This window comes from Lithobates pipiens, unplaced genomic scaffold, assembly GCF_037356315.1.
Source record: "Lithobates pipiens isolate NorthernLeopardFrog02 unplaced genomic scaffold, aLitPip1_a1.2 Scaffold_16, whole genome shotgun sequence".
NCBI lineage: Eukaryota > Metazoa > Chordata > Amphibia > Anura > Ranidae > Lithobates > Lithobates pipiens.
The window spans coordinates 121,679,035-121,698,369 of NW_027507748.1; the positions used below are offsets into that span (position 1 = coordinate 121,679,035).

Genomic DNA, 19,335 nt, shown 5'->3' on the forward strand with positions numbered 1-19,335 from the left:
GGTGCCCCTAATGAATATGTCATTGTTACTTAACGGTGTTAAAGGTTATTATATAATTGGTTATTATACTGCAGGATTGTTCATTAAGTGTATGCCCAGATATATCTGCTGGATGGTTGGGTGACCTCGTGGTCAATGGTTAAGTGAGCTGAAACAAACCAAAGAGAGGTTAATTTCTTCTGAATGTTGGAACACTTTTCTGACCATAATTCCTATGACAGAATAACAAGATAACGCGTATAAAATCTAACAATAAAAAAGAATTGTGCCATATTGTTTCCATAAAGCCTTCACCTGAACAGCTATTAAAATGACTTGTGTAGCATCCCTTCCACCACATATGCCCTTCGTCTCTGCTGTGGGTAACCTCTACATTTAGATTCCTCTCACATTAACTCCATTAGACTAAGGTGTATGGAAACTCGCAGACTACATAGGTCTACTTTTGCCATACAAGGCTAAATACTGCAATTTGCTCATACTACTATAGGTCACAATGTACAGGCAGTCCCTGGGTTACAAACAAGTCAGGTTCTGTAGGTTTGTTCTTAAGTTGAATTTTTATGTAAGTTGTAACAGGTACATTATTTAAGTGTAACTCCAGACACATTTTTTTTAAAGTTGTGGATAGATAGCATAGGGAAGGCTTAACACCCCTGTAACATTTTTTGTTTTTGCTGTCCGTGCCCATGTTCAGAAGATTTCACCTCACTTTCTGTCCCTGTGACAATTGAATTTTGGAAATTTTGGGTTGTTGTGGGAACAAGGATTGGTGATAAAGCTTCAGTGGAGGCACCATTTTCCCATGATAACTCAGGAGTGGACAGGAACAGGAGTAAATTTCCTTTCCTATGGGTAGATTTCCTCTCACTTCCTATTGTCTCCCTCTGTTTGCAAGTATGAGTCGTATGTAAGTCAGATGTATGTAACTTGAGGACTGCCTGTACTAAACTTTTGTTCATTTGTGCTTAATGGGGACTAGGATATGAGAAGATCGTCAGATAAGTTACAGTGGTAAGATATATTATGCAAGATCCTGTGGTTATGACAACTATTCCTGGACATGTGCTGCTTATAGTTTTTGCTATTTTGTCTCAAAAATGTTAAAAATGGCTAAATTCTTGTACCAAGAGATAGGAGCTTGGTACACCAGGTATACACAGCCTCATATACCTGGTATATATACATATACATGGTAAAAGCTAACAAATGGGCAGGTCCTTTGTATGTTTCCTTATACTATGTTGATATATCATATGAATATCTACACTGGTGAGATGCTTCAAGAAGGCAGACCCAGAAAAACACTAGCCTAGTGTTCGAGGCATCAAGCTTTTCAATTACATGGTATGTCTAAAGTAACCCTGTCACAACAAGGTCTCTTATACACAGTGCCCAGACTGTAAAATAACAGGCTCTATACTTACCTTTCCGACCACCCATGAATTAAAATGCAGCCTTCTTGCAGTTCCTCGCCACTGCATGTATTCCACATCTACTATATGCATGTAAAATGCCTGCTTCCCCTTTGCACATTGTAATTTCCCATGTTGCCTCGTACATTCTGTAGTGCGATACAAGCCATCAGAAGGAACCACAGCACGTGGCAGAGAAGCAGGTATTTTTAGGGCAAGGTGCCAAATTCTAGGAGAGACTTACAGCAAAGAGTGGCCTAGGGGATTCTGGACATTTCCCATGGTCTATTTTCCACACAGCCATTGGTAAATTACTTAATTCATTTGAAGGAAAGCTGTTTGCCAAAAAAGTAACTTCAAAGTTTTCTGTTAAGCAGCTTTAAAGAAGCTAAAGCCTTTCATGTTGAATAAGCCTAGGATGAATTAGAAACTTGTCAGGTTTTTATTAATGATTTACAAAGGAAGTGAGCTGGGCCCTTGAGTAGATGGTTTGAGAGGGCTGTGTCCTAGCATTCGTTTGTGGATTTTGTTGGCAGCTTCTTTTCCATACAGTGACCTTACAAGTGGTCCCAGTGCTGTCTGTGCCCCTACTGAGAGGGGATCGCCCTCTCTATTTCTACTAGTGAACATTATACTGAGCGTGGATTTTACATCTTTTGAATAATAAGGAAAAGATCAGCTGAGGGGTCACTAAAGGTAGATGATGTACCATTTGACCTCTGCTTGCTGTTTTGGGCACAGTTTTCACTGTCCAGGTCCCCTTTAAATAGCTGTTCTGGATATTAAGGCAGCAATTTTGTTTCTGAATCAGTGTTCAGTTCACTAGAAAAAAGAGTGCTGTGACCACGCAACTTGCTACATATAAATCCCTCCCATGTGTTTTAAAATACAAGCCATTCTAGAAAACTCAAGACAATATTTTCTAAGTGCATTAGCTGCCCACTTAATACCACATTGGCTGTTGACCACATTGACATAACAGAATGTGAATCTAGATTATCCTTAAATGTAAAATCATTGCTGCTGTCATTATAGCCATATGTTAAATGTGCACTCTTTAGCTATAAAAATTGTTATGTAATTATGGTGAAAGCAGTTAACACATTACAACCTTATATATCTTCCTTAATAGGTTCCCATTCCCGTTCTCATTTTAATGGTAATATGGCCTATCAGGGGCAATTGTAGTTACAGTCATACTGCTCCTAAAATACATCTTTTGTTGATATTCAGAAGCATCTATGCTTTGGTATTTTCAAAAATCCCAAGAAAACCATAATGCTGTTTTGTATTTGTAACAATTTAACCCCGAAACTGGTAGTTTGGTGCCCTAGGCGTGTACCAATACATTTGGCCAACCTGTCCAAGCTTTGCAAACCATCTACTTCTATGCTCTAATGTGGAGGTACCACTGCCTCTCCTGGGCCACTGTATAGCTAGGAATAAGTGCATTGAACTTGGAGGGAAAGAGTTTGTTTATTAGCACAAGTCTGGCAGTAGTTTAGGATAATTGGTTTTACACAAGCTAAATTTATTTTCTCGGCACCGCAGCAGTCTATGTAACCTCTGCCCTGATCTTTCTGACATCCCTTTACTCAGTATGAACCACAGATAAGCTTTCTTGAAACAGAAAAATCTAAAAAGTAAGGGCTTAGTCCTCATTTCAGGATAGAGAACACAGGTGTGGAAATCTTTCCTGTAAGACCTCTGGGCCAATTGTGCATTTAGAACTGCTAGTTTACAGCACTCATATTGAATATTATTAAAGAGTTATTCATTCCAAAGAGCTATTTTAGGGTTGTTGGCCATCATTTGTGTTGTGCATGGAAATAAGCTTCTTGATTTTCACACACAAATCCCTGTGCAACCGTGCCCGCCAGCCACGTGCATCGTGTCCCCCGGCTGTGCAGCAGGTGTGCACACGCCCTCTGGTGGCCGAAAACGGGTAGGATGTACCCATATGGCATTTTGCCATGGAGTGCCATTGTGCTACAGTATATCTGCGTGATATGGTTGGCAAGTGGTTAAATCATCTCTGTGAACTTGTAAGATGCTTGGTAAAGGTTGACTTTTTTACATAAATCTGAGTAGCCAAGCGAACATGAACAGCCTGATGTAAATAAGTCTAAAAAAACAGAAAGAAAAAATCGAATTAGTTCTGGTGATATTTCCAGGGATAAATCTTCTGAATCTGAAATATTTCTCAGAAAACGGGGACAGCTGTGAACTGTGCATTGTCCTAATCTTTGAAATCTCGAGTTACCCCCTTTCCTATGTCTATATGTGCTCTCACTAGCCATGTTCAGTAAACATCACAATATCACATAGAAAGTCATTTGTTTCATTTAGCCCAGCAAATGGCTTGCATAGTGCTGTTTATATTCCTCTTGGTATCCATTATAGACCCGAATTGTGTGATCCATTGTAGACCTCTGGTTTTGTAATCAGCAGGTAGTTGACTGGAGACAAGGAATCTTCCTCTGCTGTTTATTTGGGTTCTGTACTGCCATTATTCAAACACCATATGGCAATCAGGACAGCTCAGCACAGGAAGAGAACGCCTTAAGCCAGCCATATGTCATGAGCCTTCCTTTCGCTCCAAAGGTTTATTTCAGATTTCTGAGATGTCGCAGACAAGCCGACTGTTCTACAGAGTTTGCTTGACAGGGTTCATTTCTCGGAGTGTAGGAAAATTGCTTCTTTGATACTTGATGTGGAATGAAGCTATCTCTCTCAACTTCCACTGAATCATCTCTGCTTTCCTTTGTATCTGAATCTTGAACATCACACAAAAGCGTTCGTTCACTTCTATTCAATTAAAGTCATCCTCGTTGCTGCACTCACTGGAGGAGTATGCTGTGACATTCCTTTAATGGAATAATCGCTGCATATGCAGCACATTGACTTATTCTTATATTTAACTCATCTCATTCTTTGGATACTAAAACTGCATTCTTGTCTTGTACACATACGGGGTCTGTTATTCTGTTATCTGTGCGATATAACCAGCCGGGATATGGTTAAGTGCTATCCATGAAAATAAGTTCCTACTTTCACCACTACTGTTGAAAAAATAAGAGGTCTGTTTCTTATTTGGATAATAAGAATATTTCAGGGGAGATTTGTGCAAGATGCCAATAAAACTTTATCAGGAAGAGACTGCTCTAATAACTTCCTCCGTAAAGCTTAGCCCCACCTGGTCTTTGAACAGTCTAGCTCCCTTGGCTCTAAGGCTGGCCATACACAGTATGAATTTCTTTCCTGCAACTACAGGTTGCAGGAAAGAAATTCAAATGATTTCACCATCAACACAGACAGTGTTGATAGGGGAAGGAGCAGTTGCAGGGGGGCAGGAGCAAGCAGGGGAAGACTATCGCAGCCACTAGCGATAATCACAAGAGAATCCGGCAAGCTGGTTGTACCCAAGTTGATCAATTGATCAACTTGGTACCTATAACCTGCCCATTAACAGTTCAAATCTTGGCCGGTTCCTGCTGAACCAGCCAATATTCAAACCGTATATGGCTGGCCTAAGGGAAGCAAGCAAGGCCAGCCGTATTTTGCTGTAATCATTGTTTCGGAAAGCACAAGGAGACTTGTATAGCATTTTGTAAGATTGGTTTGAAGAGCTCCTGATGTGTTAATATAGGAAGGTATGTAGACAGTTACATTTAAAGCATACATCCCAACTGTCATGGATTTGCCGGGACATTGCCGGAACTACAAGAGAATCGCGCTGTCCCGCAAATCCGTGCTGAGTCCCGCAGCGGAGCCCAGTACAAGTGCCATACTGGGCTCCACTAATCCTTCTGGCGCAGCCACGCTGTACTATAGCGGTCTCCTGTCTGCCCCGCCCCCTCTGCGTGTGTCAGCTCCTCTCACATAGGTGGCGGATAAGAGGCTTCTGATTGGCTGGAGCTGCTACCAATCATCCCTTGAACTCCCAGAAATGCTCTCCGAGTGCTGCCCTCCTAGTAACCAAACATGTCACGTATGCCCCGCCTCCTACAACATGCTTTTGCTCCCAGCGCACCCAAGATACAGGGACCTATTAGACAGGTACAGCTGTAATGATCCATGGGTATACCCCCTACTGTGGGGGGGGAATCTGATGGGGACACCTGCTGTGGAGGGGAATCTCATGGGGACACCCACTGTGGGGGGGGATCTGATGGGGGCACCTGCTGTGGGGGGAATCTGATGGGGATACCTGGTGTGGGGGGGACTCTGATGGGGACACCTGCTGTGGGAGGGATCTGATGGGGACACCTGCTATGGGAGGAATCTGATGGGGACACCTGCTGTTGGGGGAATCTGATGGGGACACCTGCTGTGGGGGGGAATCTGATGGGGACACCTGCTGTGGGGGGGGATCTGATGGGGACACCCACTGTGGGGGGACTCTGATGGGGACACCTGCTGTGGGGGGTAATCTGATGAGGACACCTGCTGTGGGGGGAATCTGATGGGGAAACCTGCTGTGGGGGGGAATCTGACGGGGACACCTGCTGTGGGGGGGGATCTGATGAGGACACCTGCTGTGGGGGGGGTCTGATGAGGACACTTGCTGTGGGGGAAATCTGATGGGGACGCCTGCTGGGGGGGAATCTGATGGGGACACCTGCTGTGTGGAGGGTGGGGAATCTGATGGGGACACCTGCTGTGGGGGGGGATCTGATGAGGACACTTGCTGTGGGGGAAATCTGATGGGGACACCTGCTGTGGGAGGGGATCTGATGGGGACACCTGCTGTGGGGGGGATCTGATGAGGACACCTGCTGTGGGGGGAATCTGATGGGGACACCGATGTAAGGAGAGACTCTGATGGAGACTTTGATATAAGCTGTGCATGCTGCAGGTCACTCTCATCTCAGGATGTCCCTCATTCTTAACTCTAAAAGTTGAGAGGTATGTTTAAAGTATTTCTAAATGTCTATAGAGTGCATGAGGTCAGCCAGGTATATTGGTGTGTCATCTGCAGATAAAACATAATTTTCCAGTGTTCCCATGCACAGTCATCATTAGATCCTTGGTGCCCAGCCTGCAGCCTGAGGGTCACATGCAGTCCATTGATGCATGCAGTGCAGTCTTTTCACAAAGAGTCTGTAATCACAGTGATTGCTCGCAGTCCCTAATACCTTGTGCCCAGTCTCTGACCATTTCCTTTAGTAAGGCTGTATTTCCACTAGTAAGCCTCCCAATCATCTGTATCATTTCATATACTGAATATTATGTGAGGTCAAGGAACTGCAGCTAAGGCCTTCCATTTGTTGTATGTTGACAATCACTGCATTAGATCATCTTATTATTTTGGTCAGGGGCTCTATGAGTAATGTTAAAGAGGAACTGCAGTCGGTTCACATAATTTGTAATAAAAACATCTTTGCCATTCTGAATCTTCCCTCCAACCACTTTGCATATTATTTTTTATATACCGTGATTCTGTAGTTGCTAAATATGCTGCAGAAATCTCCCTCCACTAAGTCTGGCTGCATCCATTTTAACTGTGGGCAGCTGAAGCTGCTGCCTGTTCACTTCCAGGATTTACACAGACACACAGAGCCACACATCCTGCTCTACAGCCCTGCAGCTTTCATTGGCCCTCTTATGACTCCCCCCCCCCCGCCTTCCTGGCAAAGAGAGAGAGAGAGAAAAAGCTGTGCATGATGTCATAAGCCTAGGCTTTTTACCAGACAAGAAACAGGAAGTGGGCTGTATAAGGTATTTACTGGAAGAAAAAAAATGTTTTACTATCCAAAGTTAAAACAACAAGGGCAGAAGAATTAATAAATGGAAAGATGAAAAAATGACTGAAGGTCCACTTTAATTATAGAGGAGAAAGGACAGCCATGTTGAATTCCTTGGTTATAGGGAGGTTGTTTGAGGGAAGCTGAGTTTTGTAAAGTGAAACAAAACATTCACAGCCAAGGAAGCTCCCATCTTAGCTTCAATTTATCTGCAGTTGCCATGGTGCTGCCCATGTGATCAGTTATGACACCAGCCATTTGAAGGCCTGATAGTTCAATTGAAATCTAACATAAGCATACTAGTAACTGTAATGCCGCGTACACACGATCGGACTTTCCCGCAGACTTGGTCCGGCGGACTGGAATCCGTTGGACAATTCGATTATGTGTGGGCTCCACATTCGGACCTAGAAATAAAACATGTTTCAAATCTATCCGACAGACTCAAATCCGACCGACTAAAAATCGGGAAAACCATTCGTCTGTATGCTATTCTGACGGACCAAATACGACGCAAGGACAGCTATGGGCTACTGGCTATTGAACTTCTTTGTTTAGTCCCGTTTACGTCATCATGTTTAACAAACGGACTTTTGAACGGACTTAGTCCGTTCATGTGTGGCCAAGTCTGTTGTGTTCAGAAAGTCTGTCGGACCTCCGCCGAAAGTCCGTTGGGAAGACCGTCGGACCTAGTCCGTCGAAAAGTCTGGTCGTGTGTATGCGGCATAAGGCTTTATTCACACAGCCATACAGTTTTTAAATACAAGGTTTCCCCCGCATCCAATTCATATGTCAGAGGATTGTGACCAGCTCTCTATGGAGTTGGTTCTGAATTGCACAGGAGTCCTGCACATCTTCTGGTCCGTTTCGGGTCCGAATTCAGAAAAAAAATTTGGACTGAAATCAGAACTGAAACAAAGAACAGGGACACACCGGACCCCTGCTGTGAGCCGCTCAGTGTGGCAGTGTGAATCCAGCCTTAAATCAGTGCGTTTAGTTCTGCTTTAAATCTAACTTTCATCTGTGGCCTCAAATATAAAAGCTAGATTCATGATATATATTTCACACCAAAGGTAAAAATCGGCATAAAAGGCATGTTTCCCAAATTCTTCTGAATCACGTTTTTTATATGTCCAGTGAAATTCAAATTATCTTCTCAGCTTTATTGTTAAGAAAGCTGCAGATTTACAGACAACATGTTAATATTCATGCCATTGGATCTTTCAGATATAGGGGAGGAGCCTCAGAGCTAGAACACAGGTGGTCACACCCACTGATACTCTGACCACTCCCAGCCCCCCAGATCAAAACAGACAGGCCTAGCTTGCAGCATAGGCCTGCCTAAATTTGCCTGTGATGGTTAACCTAGTAAAAAATAAAAGCCTTACTAGCACCTACCCACTGGTTGAGGGAGCTACACATTATTATCATATTAAGTACAATTAGTGTAAACATCTGATACTGTCTTGATGTCAGCTTTCTGCAATTGCCTGTAAAGTTTCTGCATGGATATGTCTGGACAGAACATGTTAAAGAGGAAGTAAACCCTGATGAGTTTACTTCCTCTTTCATTCCCTGCAAAGGTAAAGCATAATGGACTACTATGCATCGCATAGTAGTCCATTATGTGTCACTTACCTGGCACAGGAGCCAGCGATGTCACCGCTGTCCCCTGTAGTCCGGCACATCCATCTTCTCGGTGGGTCTCGCTGCTCCGCCGCTGTCATTCAGCGAAGCCGCAATGACGTCACTCCCACGTGGGAGCCGCCACGTGCGTCATATTCGCTGCATTTATACGGCGCATGCGCCGTAGACAGCGGTGCCTGTCTTTTGGAAAATATCTCCTAAACCGTGTAGGTTTAGGAGATATTTCTTGGACCTACAGGTAAGCCTTAATCTAGGCTTACCTGTAGGTCAAAGTGTGTTGTAAGGGTTTACAACCACTTTAAGCAGAAGAGAGAGGTGACCTCATCTGTTGTTCTGCTACTCCTTCGTTATCCAGCCAGGGGCTGTATTGCTGCACTGCAGTAGAGAAAATACAAGTTACCTGACTCACTATTTGACAGTATTATGTATATCTCATATAGATAGATAGAAAGATAGACAACATTATCAATCCTTTGGCAAGTAAAAAATGTCCTGTATAACTATTTCAATAGCATAATTTGCTGTTTTCCTTGGGTTCTCCTTTTTATATTTACAGTATCATGAATAGAGGTAACTGCAGGAAATGATGGGTAATAGTGCATGTCCACACATTAGTGGCCCAAAAATATAGTTACAGATCTTGAATTTTCATGACCTATACAGACACCCAAAGATTTTTGTAATAATTTTTTTTAGTTTACTTGTTGCTTGGAAATTATCTTTAAAGATTTTTTTCCGGAATGTTTAATATCACTCTTATATTATAGATTTGTATAAATGAATATTTCTTGCAATAAGGCAGATTTTCATCTTGTATAACAAATAACTGCATTCTACTAATTTACTTAATGACCTGCAGAAATGAAATAAATGAATGGATCTGGCCAGCCAACATCTCCTCCGGGGTAACATTTCTGTATATGTCCTATTGATTTTATCCTGATAAAGCTGTAAAGATACATTTATTTTCATGGTAATTGATTTTAATGGATAAAGTCCTCAAGAGTAACCTCAGGTCTGACCTATCCTAGTTCTATAACAAGACAGAAGACAGAAAGATCACCAATGACATTGTTAACTTTCACTGTTTAGGCAACATATAGTTATTTTTATTACAGTATGTTCATGCACTACAGAGTATGGAGCAAAGAGATCAATAATAAAGATAAATGTCTTGCACATGGGCAACAAGAAGAATCAGCAAACTGAAAATGGTAATCAGGAAATGTTACAGCAGTTATCAGGAACCTACCTCTGCCTCATTGTGAGCTTAACGGTCCTATGCATTTACCTGTGTGGGCATGCCTCCTGATTAGTCCACACTACTCTTAAAACAATTATAGCATTCGGATTGCTATGACTAGAGTGTGCTTCTGTTTGATCCGGTTATCCTGTTCTTTTTTCCTGTGGTTGTTCTTTTCAGTCCTGTCGTTAGAGTTACCCCATTATTAAAGAGGAAGTAAACCCTGATGAGTTTACTTCCTCTTTCATTCCCTGTAAAGGCAAAGCATAATGGACTACTATGCATCGCATAGTAGTCTATTATGTGTCACTTACCTGACACAGGAGCCAGCGAAGTCACCGCTGTCCCCTGTAGTTCCGAGCGTCCATCTTCTTGGTGGATCTCCGTGGGTCTCGCTGCTCCGGCGCTGTGATTCGCCGGAGCAGCGATGACGTCACTCCCGCACATGCACAAGGGAGCCGAGACTCACAGCATTGCCGTCATCGACGATGCCCCGCTCAGTGCGCCTGCGCACCGCTGTCTACGGCGCATGCGCCGTAGATAGCGGTGCCCGTCTTCGGGCAAATATCTCCTAAACCGTATAGGTTTGGGAGATATTTCTTGGACCTACAGGTAAGCCTTAATCTAGGCTTACCTGTAGGTCAAAGTGGTTTATAAGGGTTTAAAACCACTTTAAGTCCCTATATTCTTGGCTCTGCTTACTAGTTTATTGACATCAGGTTCCTGCCTGCTGTCAGTCTGCTTAGACCAGGGGTGTCCAAACTTTTTTCAAAGAGGGCCAGATTTGATGAAGTGAACATGCGCGAGGACCGACCATTTTGCCTGACAGTCTTTGAACCATTAAAATTCGGTCTAAGTGTGTTTGTTCGAACACTAATACATGGCCCAACAAGAATTCTCTTGCCTTTGTGGCTGTGTGTGTTGAAGAGATGAGCTCGGGCGTGCTATTTGGATATACCGTATTTATTGGCGAATAGCACGCACCTTCACTTTAAGAGGGAAGTTTCAGGATTTTTTTTTTTTTATTTTAAATAAAAAACTGTGAAGCAAAATAAGGGTCAGTGCCCATCTGCGCGCCCACCATTGCTGGGAATGCAGCCCCCACCATTGCCAGGAATGCAGCCACCATTGCCAGGATTGCAGCCACCATTGCCAGGATTGCAGCCACCATTAGCTAGGTTCGCAGCCACCATTGCCAGGATTTCATTCACTATTGCCAGGAATGCAGCCACCATTAGCCAGGAATGCAGCCACCATTAGCCAGGAATGCATCCACCATTAGCCAGGATTTCACTCACTATTAGCCAGGAATGCAGCCACCATTAGCCAGGAATGCAGCCACCATTAGCCAGGAATGCAACCACCATTAGCCAGGAATGCAGCCACCATTGCCAGGATTTCACTCACTATTGCCAGGAATGCAGCCACCATTGCCAGGAATTCAGCCACCATTAGCCAGGAATGCAGCCACCATTAGCCAGAATCTCACTCACTATTAGCCAGGAATGCAGCCACCATTAGCCAGGAATGTACTCACCATTGCCATCAGTGCAGCCTTGGAGGGGACATGGAGGGGGCAGGACGAGCGCTGAAGAACAGGAGAATCTCCTGTTTACACAGTGGCCTCTTTAAGAGAAAGTCCTGCCTCCTTTGATGGACAGGACAGTCGTCCAGTGGCGGAGATGGGACTTCCTATTACAGAGGCTGCCATGTAAACAGGAAATACTCCTGTGTGCACAGCGCTCGTACCACCTCCCATCTCCGAGGCAACCAGACTGAGACTATATATCTTTTGTGGCCCCGGCGCTGGGAGATCGTCAGGGGCCACAAAAGATATATATGTTTAGATAACCAGGCGGGCCATTCAAAACCGGACCATGGGCCGCAATTGGCCCGCGGGCCGGACTTTGGACATGCCTGGCTTAGACAATTACCCTCCTCCACCTGGTCTCTTAGATCCTGCTGACTTATTGGACTTCCTCTGTCCACTAAAGTGTATATTACCCCAACATTTCATATTCCTGATATGTGTCTGTTGTACCATGTGTTAAAACGTATCTTGTTCTCCTTGTATTTCTTTGTGTGAAATACCTGGTGATCCTACCGGTCTCCCTGCTCTCCTATTTCAAATTGACCACACCAGGGCATGGTATGACATCCTTCCTAGTGTGGTCAGTTATTTGCCAGTCCCTCTTTCCAATCTCAAACTGACCACAGTAAGCATGGTAGCACATCCCTCCCAGCATTGTCAGTTTTCTGGCTGTGCTGGGAACACAGCCTGCCTGTCCTCAAATGATCAGACTTGTGCTGATATGTCCCTCTGAACAGCTCCTCACTGGGAAGATGGTTGTATTGCTCTTTCTCTGCCTCCTGCTTACATTCCCTCCTGCAATCTCCACTCCCAGCTCTCTGAGCTTCTTGTGCAGCTGAGAACAAAGGTTATGTGATCACTTATTAAAAAAAAAAAGGAAAAAAAGGTATTTATTATATATATATATATATATATATATATATATATATATATAGATATATAGATATATATAGATATATAGATATATAGATATATATAGATATATATATATATATATATATATATATATATATATATATATATAGCGCACTACTCCCTTGGGAGCTGCTTGGTAGCTCATACCATACTGCTAAAATGCATCCATTCTTCCACCCCACATGATTCACAACAGACACATTCAGTAAAGTTGAACAGATAACTTTATTCCTCTTGCTGCAGTCCAAGTGTAATGGTGATGATAGGAAGTATGAGCTGCTTCCTCCTTCTAGTTCCTCTGATTAACTAGATCCCTTTCCCTTAACGAACCGACCAGTGCCCCTCTGAACAGCACCTTGGTAATTGGATGCTGGAAGTCTCAGACCTCCCCTGTCCCTCTTGCCTCCTGCGATCCTCCCCAGGCCAGTTCAGGAAAGTCCGGATGATACCCCGGTCTGCTTCGTCTGCTTTGCAGCTACTTACCGTTTCTTGAAAATAGGACCATCCCAGCCGGGATGCCTGGTTTAATCCCCCAGGCGACATGATGTGCGTGGACCATCCGGCACTGGGGCCTCTGAAACCCCAGGCCTTCAGGTTAGGTTCCTGCTCTCCAGCACTGGGGCCTCTGAAATGCCAGGCCTTCGAGCCTGCTCCTTGGAGTTACATTTTTGCTGCTTCACTGGACTCTTCCCATTCCTCCCTAGGAAGCATGTGACCTCAGTATATATTTTAGTCCTGCTTCTGCCCATACAAATAAATGATTTGGCCAGGGCCATATACACTGCCTGCACTCCAGTCCCTGACCTGCCTCCTTTCCAGAACATTCTTAGGGAAAGCAAGGGAGGGTTTCCCAGGGCAGAGTACAGGTGGTCACACCCCCCTCTATTCTACTACTCCTCCCAAACCAAATTAAACCACCAGGCCTAATCAAACAGGGTAAGGCACTGGCAATTTCACCTAACTCTTACATATTAGCACCCACCTAAAGGTGGTGGGCACTATATATATGTGAGTACACCCCTCCCATTTTTGTAAATATTTTATTATATCTTTTCAAGTGACAATCCCACCATAGATTGTACCTTTGTACTATGTTGCTCAGTGGTCTCCAGATCCCCTGATATTCCCGGTATAGTTGTGGCTTTGTATCATGTGACACTCGGTATATCCTTCTGATAGACTCTGTCCCTTCCACAGCCACTTCATGCAACAGCTAGAGCCTATAACACTCCCCTCTGTAGTCTTTAATTCACAGCTTTGATGGTGGGTGGGATAGAACACATCCTAATTAGCATCCAATTCCACCCAGTCATACCTACAGGAAGAGTTCAAACCTCCCACATTCCTCCTCACAGATCACAGCATTATTCATGAAGGAAACCCTTCATACACAGTCTGCTGTGCAGTGTTGCCAACTGTCAGTATTTTTACTGGCAGCCAGCAAAAAGTTTTATTTTTCTCCTGCCAGTAAATGCCACTGACAGGAAAAGGTTGCCAGGAATAAATATGGCTGTCGTGCTCGACTCATCTAAGTGCCTGCTACAGTGTGTTTGAGTGGCAACGGCAGGGGGTGGGTCTGGTGGAGGCAATGCCTGAGTGTGTTGTGTGATGTCATGGTGCAAGGGAGTTGAGCGGAGCGGCCGGAGTCTCATGTGCGGGTCTGCGGGACGGGAGTAAGGCAAGCCTGGAGCAGGACTGTCAGTGCTGCTTGGACTGGAGTGGACTGAAGGGATCACCTCCCATGAAGAGAGACTGCCACTATGACTCAGGAGGGGAAGTGTGTTGGTGAGGTATCATCATCATTTGTGCGGCTGCACGCTGCTGTCAGTGTCACTGAGTCATTTTCATGTGTGTGACGCCCATTCTAATTTCTTGCCCTCCTGAGTCCTGTCTCTGAGCTACTTAATTATTATATTAAAAATGAAAGCGGAAATGTTTTTTGCCTTAATATCTACCTAAATTTAATTTCTAATTTCATATTGTACATATTTGTAGCCTAAATACTGAAATTTCCACCTAAAACTGTAATTTTGTAACTTTTGGAAATTCCACTAAAAACTTGGCTGTACCAGTAAATTTTGGTTGTTGTGTCAGTAAATTTCAATCTGGTAGGTTGGCAATACTGCTACTGTGAAAGCTAGCTGTGCTGCTACTGGGCAGGATGGAATGAATCACAATAAGAATTAAATCCTGCCCAATTAAAAATGCCGACCAGTCACAACAGGCCAAGCATAACTAAGGGCAAAACGTTTTCTTTATTTTTTGGGTAGCGTGGAGATAGATTAGAATGTTTGTCAGTTTTTATTGCTGTCTGTGCCCCCGTTAAAGGGATTCACCCTCTCTATTTGTCCTGTTTACCATTATCATTGAAAGTGAAAGTTAAACAAAATCACAAATGTTTGGTTGTCCCAAAAAAAGTAATAGAGGAGAAATCTCCTAATGGGTGCACTAGTTCTGAGGACCTGGCGGTCCCCAAGGAATTCTCTTATTATGCAGGGATTTCCTCTCACTTCCTGTTTTACTATGGGATAGGAAGTGAAGGGAAATCTTTCAAAAGGGACACAGATGGCAAAAAATATGACCTTGTATAGGAGGGTATTCCTGTGCCAAGTTAGGGTAGAGATAGATGGCGTACTGCTGCATGCACTGAGGGGAAATGTCTGAACCCAAAGAGATTAAAAGTAAAGAAGTAGTGGTACGCTGTACTGGGGTGGAATTCGCCTACCCCCACAAAAACAGTATGCTATATCCGTAATTAGATTCAACAAGCAGTAATCCTAAAGATTATAAATTGGATAGGTATAAGTATAAATACGACATGTCATAACATCAGTTGCTCGAATAAAACATATGTGTGAATCCGTGCAGCATACTTCAATAGCAAGTAGTGGTACTTTCGGTGTTCATATAGCTGTAAAAAACACTAATAAGCAATCTAAAATATAAAAAAATATATAACATATATAAACTATATATAATATATAAAGTATAAAATAAAAATATATTCAAAGTGCAACGTGTTAGCGATAAATTAGAAATCGCATAAAGTGCAAGTGCTCTAATATAATAGAAATGGCTAACCTTCCCAAATATATGCAAATATATAGTCACAAACACGACTAATGTAAAAGACAAATGTCCATTTAAAGTGCAAAGTGCAGCGATTATCCTCAAAATCGCACAGAGTGCTAGTGCTTCAATATAACAAATGTGATTGATTGTGAAGAAATTGTGATGGGATAGTGGTGCTGGTGATGGGGAATATATCCTTCGTGATCCCGTATGGTCTGGTAATGGGTGTCCCCTTACCTTACTGCTGTAAGGTAACAGCGTGTATAATGATCTTTGGGATCCTTGGTAGTATTTCCCTTTAACATCCCATTGTGGTGTTCACAGGTCCTGGCAAGTTGTGTGGCCCCTTTAAGGGATTTCTCTAGGATATTTCAGCAATAGGGTCCCTCAGCGGAATGGCATGTATATAGAGTCAAAAAGACATGGAGGAAGGATGCCCCATAGTGTAGTATATTTGAACAGTAAGTTTTTTATAAAAAAATGAAAAAGACAAATACTCACAAACACAGAGTAAAACAAGCGGTGTATAAACTACAATTATTATTATTCAGCACACTATGCTGTTTAACCTGCTGTAGGGGAACAGTATTTCTCTCTCTTTTTTTTTTTGTTTAATTTTTTTAGGATTACAACCTCTTTAATGTAATGGGGGACTTCACTGACCCATTAACGTAGAAGCCAAATGTAAACTTTTACAATAAAAACAATTTGCCTATTACTTCAAAAGCTTCTAGCTCTGCATCCACTAATGATTTTAACTGAAAGTAACCTCTACTTCTAGATTGTAATCATATTCTCTGTTGGAAATTCTCTGATTATGACATGTTAAATATAAATATAAAATGCTCGCCTTAAAGTGAAGGCCACTTTTATTTCTGTTGTCCTCATGGTGGGGCCCTTTATTTATGTCCTTGTGGTGGGGCCCTTAAGAACCAAAACTTTATTACAGAAAATATATAAACATATCATATGGAGCTTATTGCTTACTATTTTTTTTTTCAGTTTTCTTTTTTTCCAAATTCATTATTTTAGCAACAGTGTGCACAAAATAAATACACAGAGTTAGGCTCGGTTCACACAGGGGCGGCACGACTTGCAGCGCGACTCACAGATGCGACCTGCACACGACTTCAGCGGCGACTTGCAAAACGACTTCTGTATAGAAGTCAATGCAAGTCGCCTGAAGTCGCCCCAAAAGTAGTACAGGAACCTTTTTTCTAAGTCGGAGCAACTTGAATCGCTCCTATTAGAACGGTTCCATAGTACAGAATTGAGCGCAACTTGTCAGGCGGCTAAGTCGTCTGGACAAGTCGCCCCTGTGTGAACCGAGCCTTAGCATTATACAACAGGTCTGGTCTCAAGTGAACATGGGAGACTACATCGAGGCGTGATTCATCATAATCAGAGTGGCTGAAGCTCATAAAATTATTAGTAAACAGTAACTGGCAACAAACCAAGCTAGCGAATTTGCGTCAGTGAAGATGACCCATTAGAATATGTGGGCAAATGCTAAAACAGTGTGATAGTTGGCAAATACGCAAGTCACAGGTGGGTTGGGGAATCAGACTTCCTGCCAAAGGGCTTTATGTGTTCGAAGAACCATAAGAGAGAATAAGGGAGTAGAAAATGCAAGGAAAGGGAATAGAAGCAGGGTGAAGTAGGGGTAGGGGAAAAGGGGGTATTTGGGAAGGGTGGATGGGGCAGAAAACAGACCTTCCCTAGGCACCAGATGTTTGTTTACCCAAGACTAGGGGGAAGGAGCTAGCTTCAGGTATCTCTCAGAAAACGTAAACTGAGTCCAGTAAACTTACATCTTGTGGAAGCGGGTCTCTTATGTCCTCAAGCATTTTATCATTCACTGATTTAATCCACTGTGACACCATAGGAGGTGACAGGGATTTCCATTGTGCCAGTATACATGCCCTGGCAGCATTAGGAAGGTGCCTCAGCAATGACCAGAGGTAATTTCATTTAGATAGAGGAGGCATGCAGCTGGGTCCTATTCAAGAAACAGACAGTTAGGTCAGGAATCAAGACACAGACATCTCGCAAGGACAGGCAGATTTATGGACATGACCGAAAGATGTGAATTTTACAAATTGTTAACCACTTCAGCCCCGGAAGATTTGGCTGCTGAATGACCAGGCCATTTTTTGCGATTCGGTACTGTGGCGCTTTAACTGACAATTGTGCGGTAATGCCACGCTGCCTTTTTCTCCACAAATAGAGCTTTCTTTTGGTGGTATTTGATCACCTCTGCGGTTTTTACTTTTTGCGCTATAAACAAAAGAGCGACAATTTTGAAAAAAAAGCACAATATTTTATACTTTTTGCTATAATAAATATCCCCATTTTTTTCTAAAAGCTAATTTTTTCTCAGTTAAGGTGGATATGTATTCTTCTACATATTTTTGGTAAAAAAAAAAAAATCGCAATAAGCGTATATTGATTGGTTTGTGCAAAAGTTATAGCGTCTACAAAATAGGGGATAGATGTATAGCATTTTTATTATTATTATTTTTCACTAATAATGGCGGCTGTGACGGATCTCGGTCCCCCCATATGAGAACCTCCGCTAGACCTGTGTCTCCTGTCTTCCAAATGCACCTGCAGCCTGCAGACTCGCCATAACCAGCCCTTAACCCCTCAATCACGAGACAAGCCACACGGGTGTTGAGGGTTAAATATCCAGAGCATCAACTCTTTATTAAGTACCAAACATACACTTTTAAACACAGTTTAGGGACACTCCTCTTAGCCTTGTCATAGACTCAACTCTTGTATAATCGAACAACTACAGTTTAAACACATGAAGGGATTATGAGAAGCAGGCAGCCTCTCCTTACACATCCCCTGCTGAGATGTGTCTCCAGACCTTTGTATACGTGCCATGACCCAACACAATTAAACACAGCAACAAGAGGTGTGGGGGGGGGGTAGGGAAGAGGGGATGTAGCATTACATTACATTATCTCAATGCCATTTTGTCCCCAAGTCTCATAGCCCCACGCTTTGGGAATACCGCCATCTTGTATATGCCTTTATCAGTTAAAAGTACATTGTTTGTGGAATAAAAGTATATATTTAGCCCAGCTGGGCCAATAGGTTTAGGTAGCCAGAAACAACTCCACAAGCCCAGCCACAGATATCGCATTCACCCGGTTCCGATGAACCGGCAACCGCGGACACAAATGTTTGGAGTTGGCATCTTCTCCAGGTGGTGGAAGATGACAAATAGCATTCCAAATCTCACGTTGTCTGCTGGGCCATAGTCTGTGGGTAGGAGGTGAGCCCACAGCCCTTCCCAATACACACAGTGATAGTGGGTTCTGTCACAGTGGCGATCTGCGATTTTTATCAGGACTGCAACATTATGGCAGACACATCGGACACTTTTGACACATTTTTGGGACCATTGCCAATTATACAGCGATCAGTGTTATAAAGATGCACTGATTACTGTAAAAATGTCACTGGCAGGTAATAGGGTTAACACTAGGGGGCAATTAAGGGGTTAACTGTGTTCCCTGTGTGTGTTTCTAACTGTAGGGGGAGGGGGCTGACCTAGAGGAAGTGACAGATCGTGGTTCCTAGCTAATAGGAACTCACAATCAGTCACTCCTCACAGAACAGGGATTAGTGTGTTTACACACACACGTCCTTGTTCTACCTCTCGTGCCCACGTTCGCTTGTGGCCGGTGGTCA

At 43.2% G+C, this 19,335-nt stretch overlaps 1 protein-coding gene across 3 annotated transcripts in view; it reads left to right on the forward strand.

Moving 5' to 3' along the window:
• The window catches only part of SEZ6 (seizure related 6 homolog), a 916,788-nt gene that overhangs the window by 27,538 nt on the left and 869,915 nt on the right, over positions 1-19,335 (forward strand). The gene's annotated exons all lie outside the window — the stretch shown is intronic.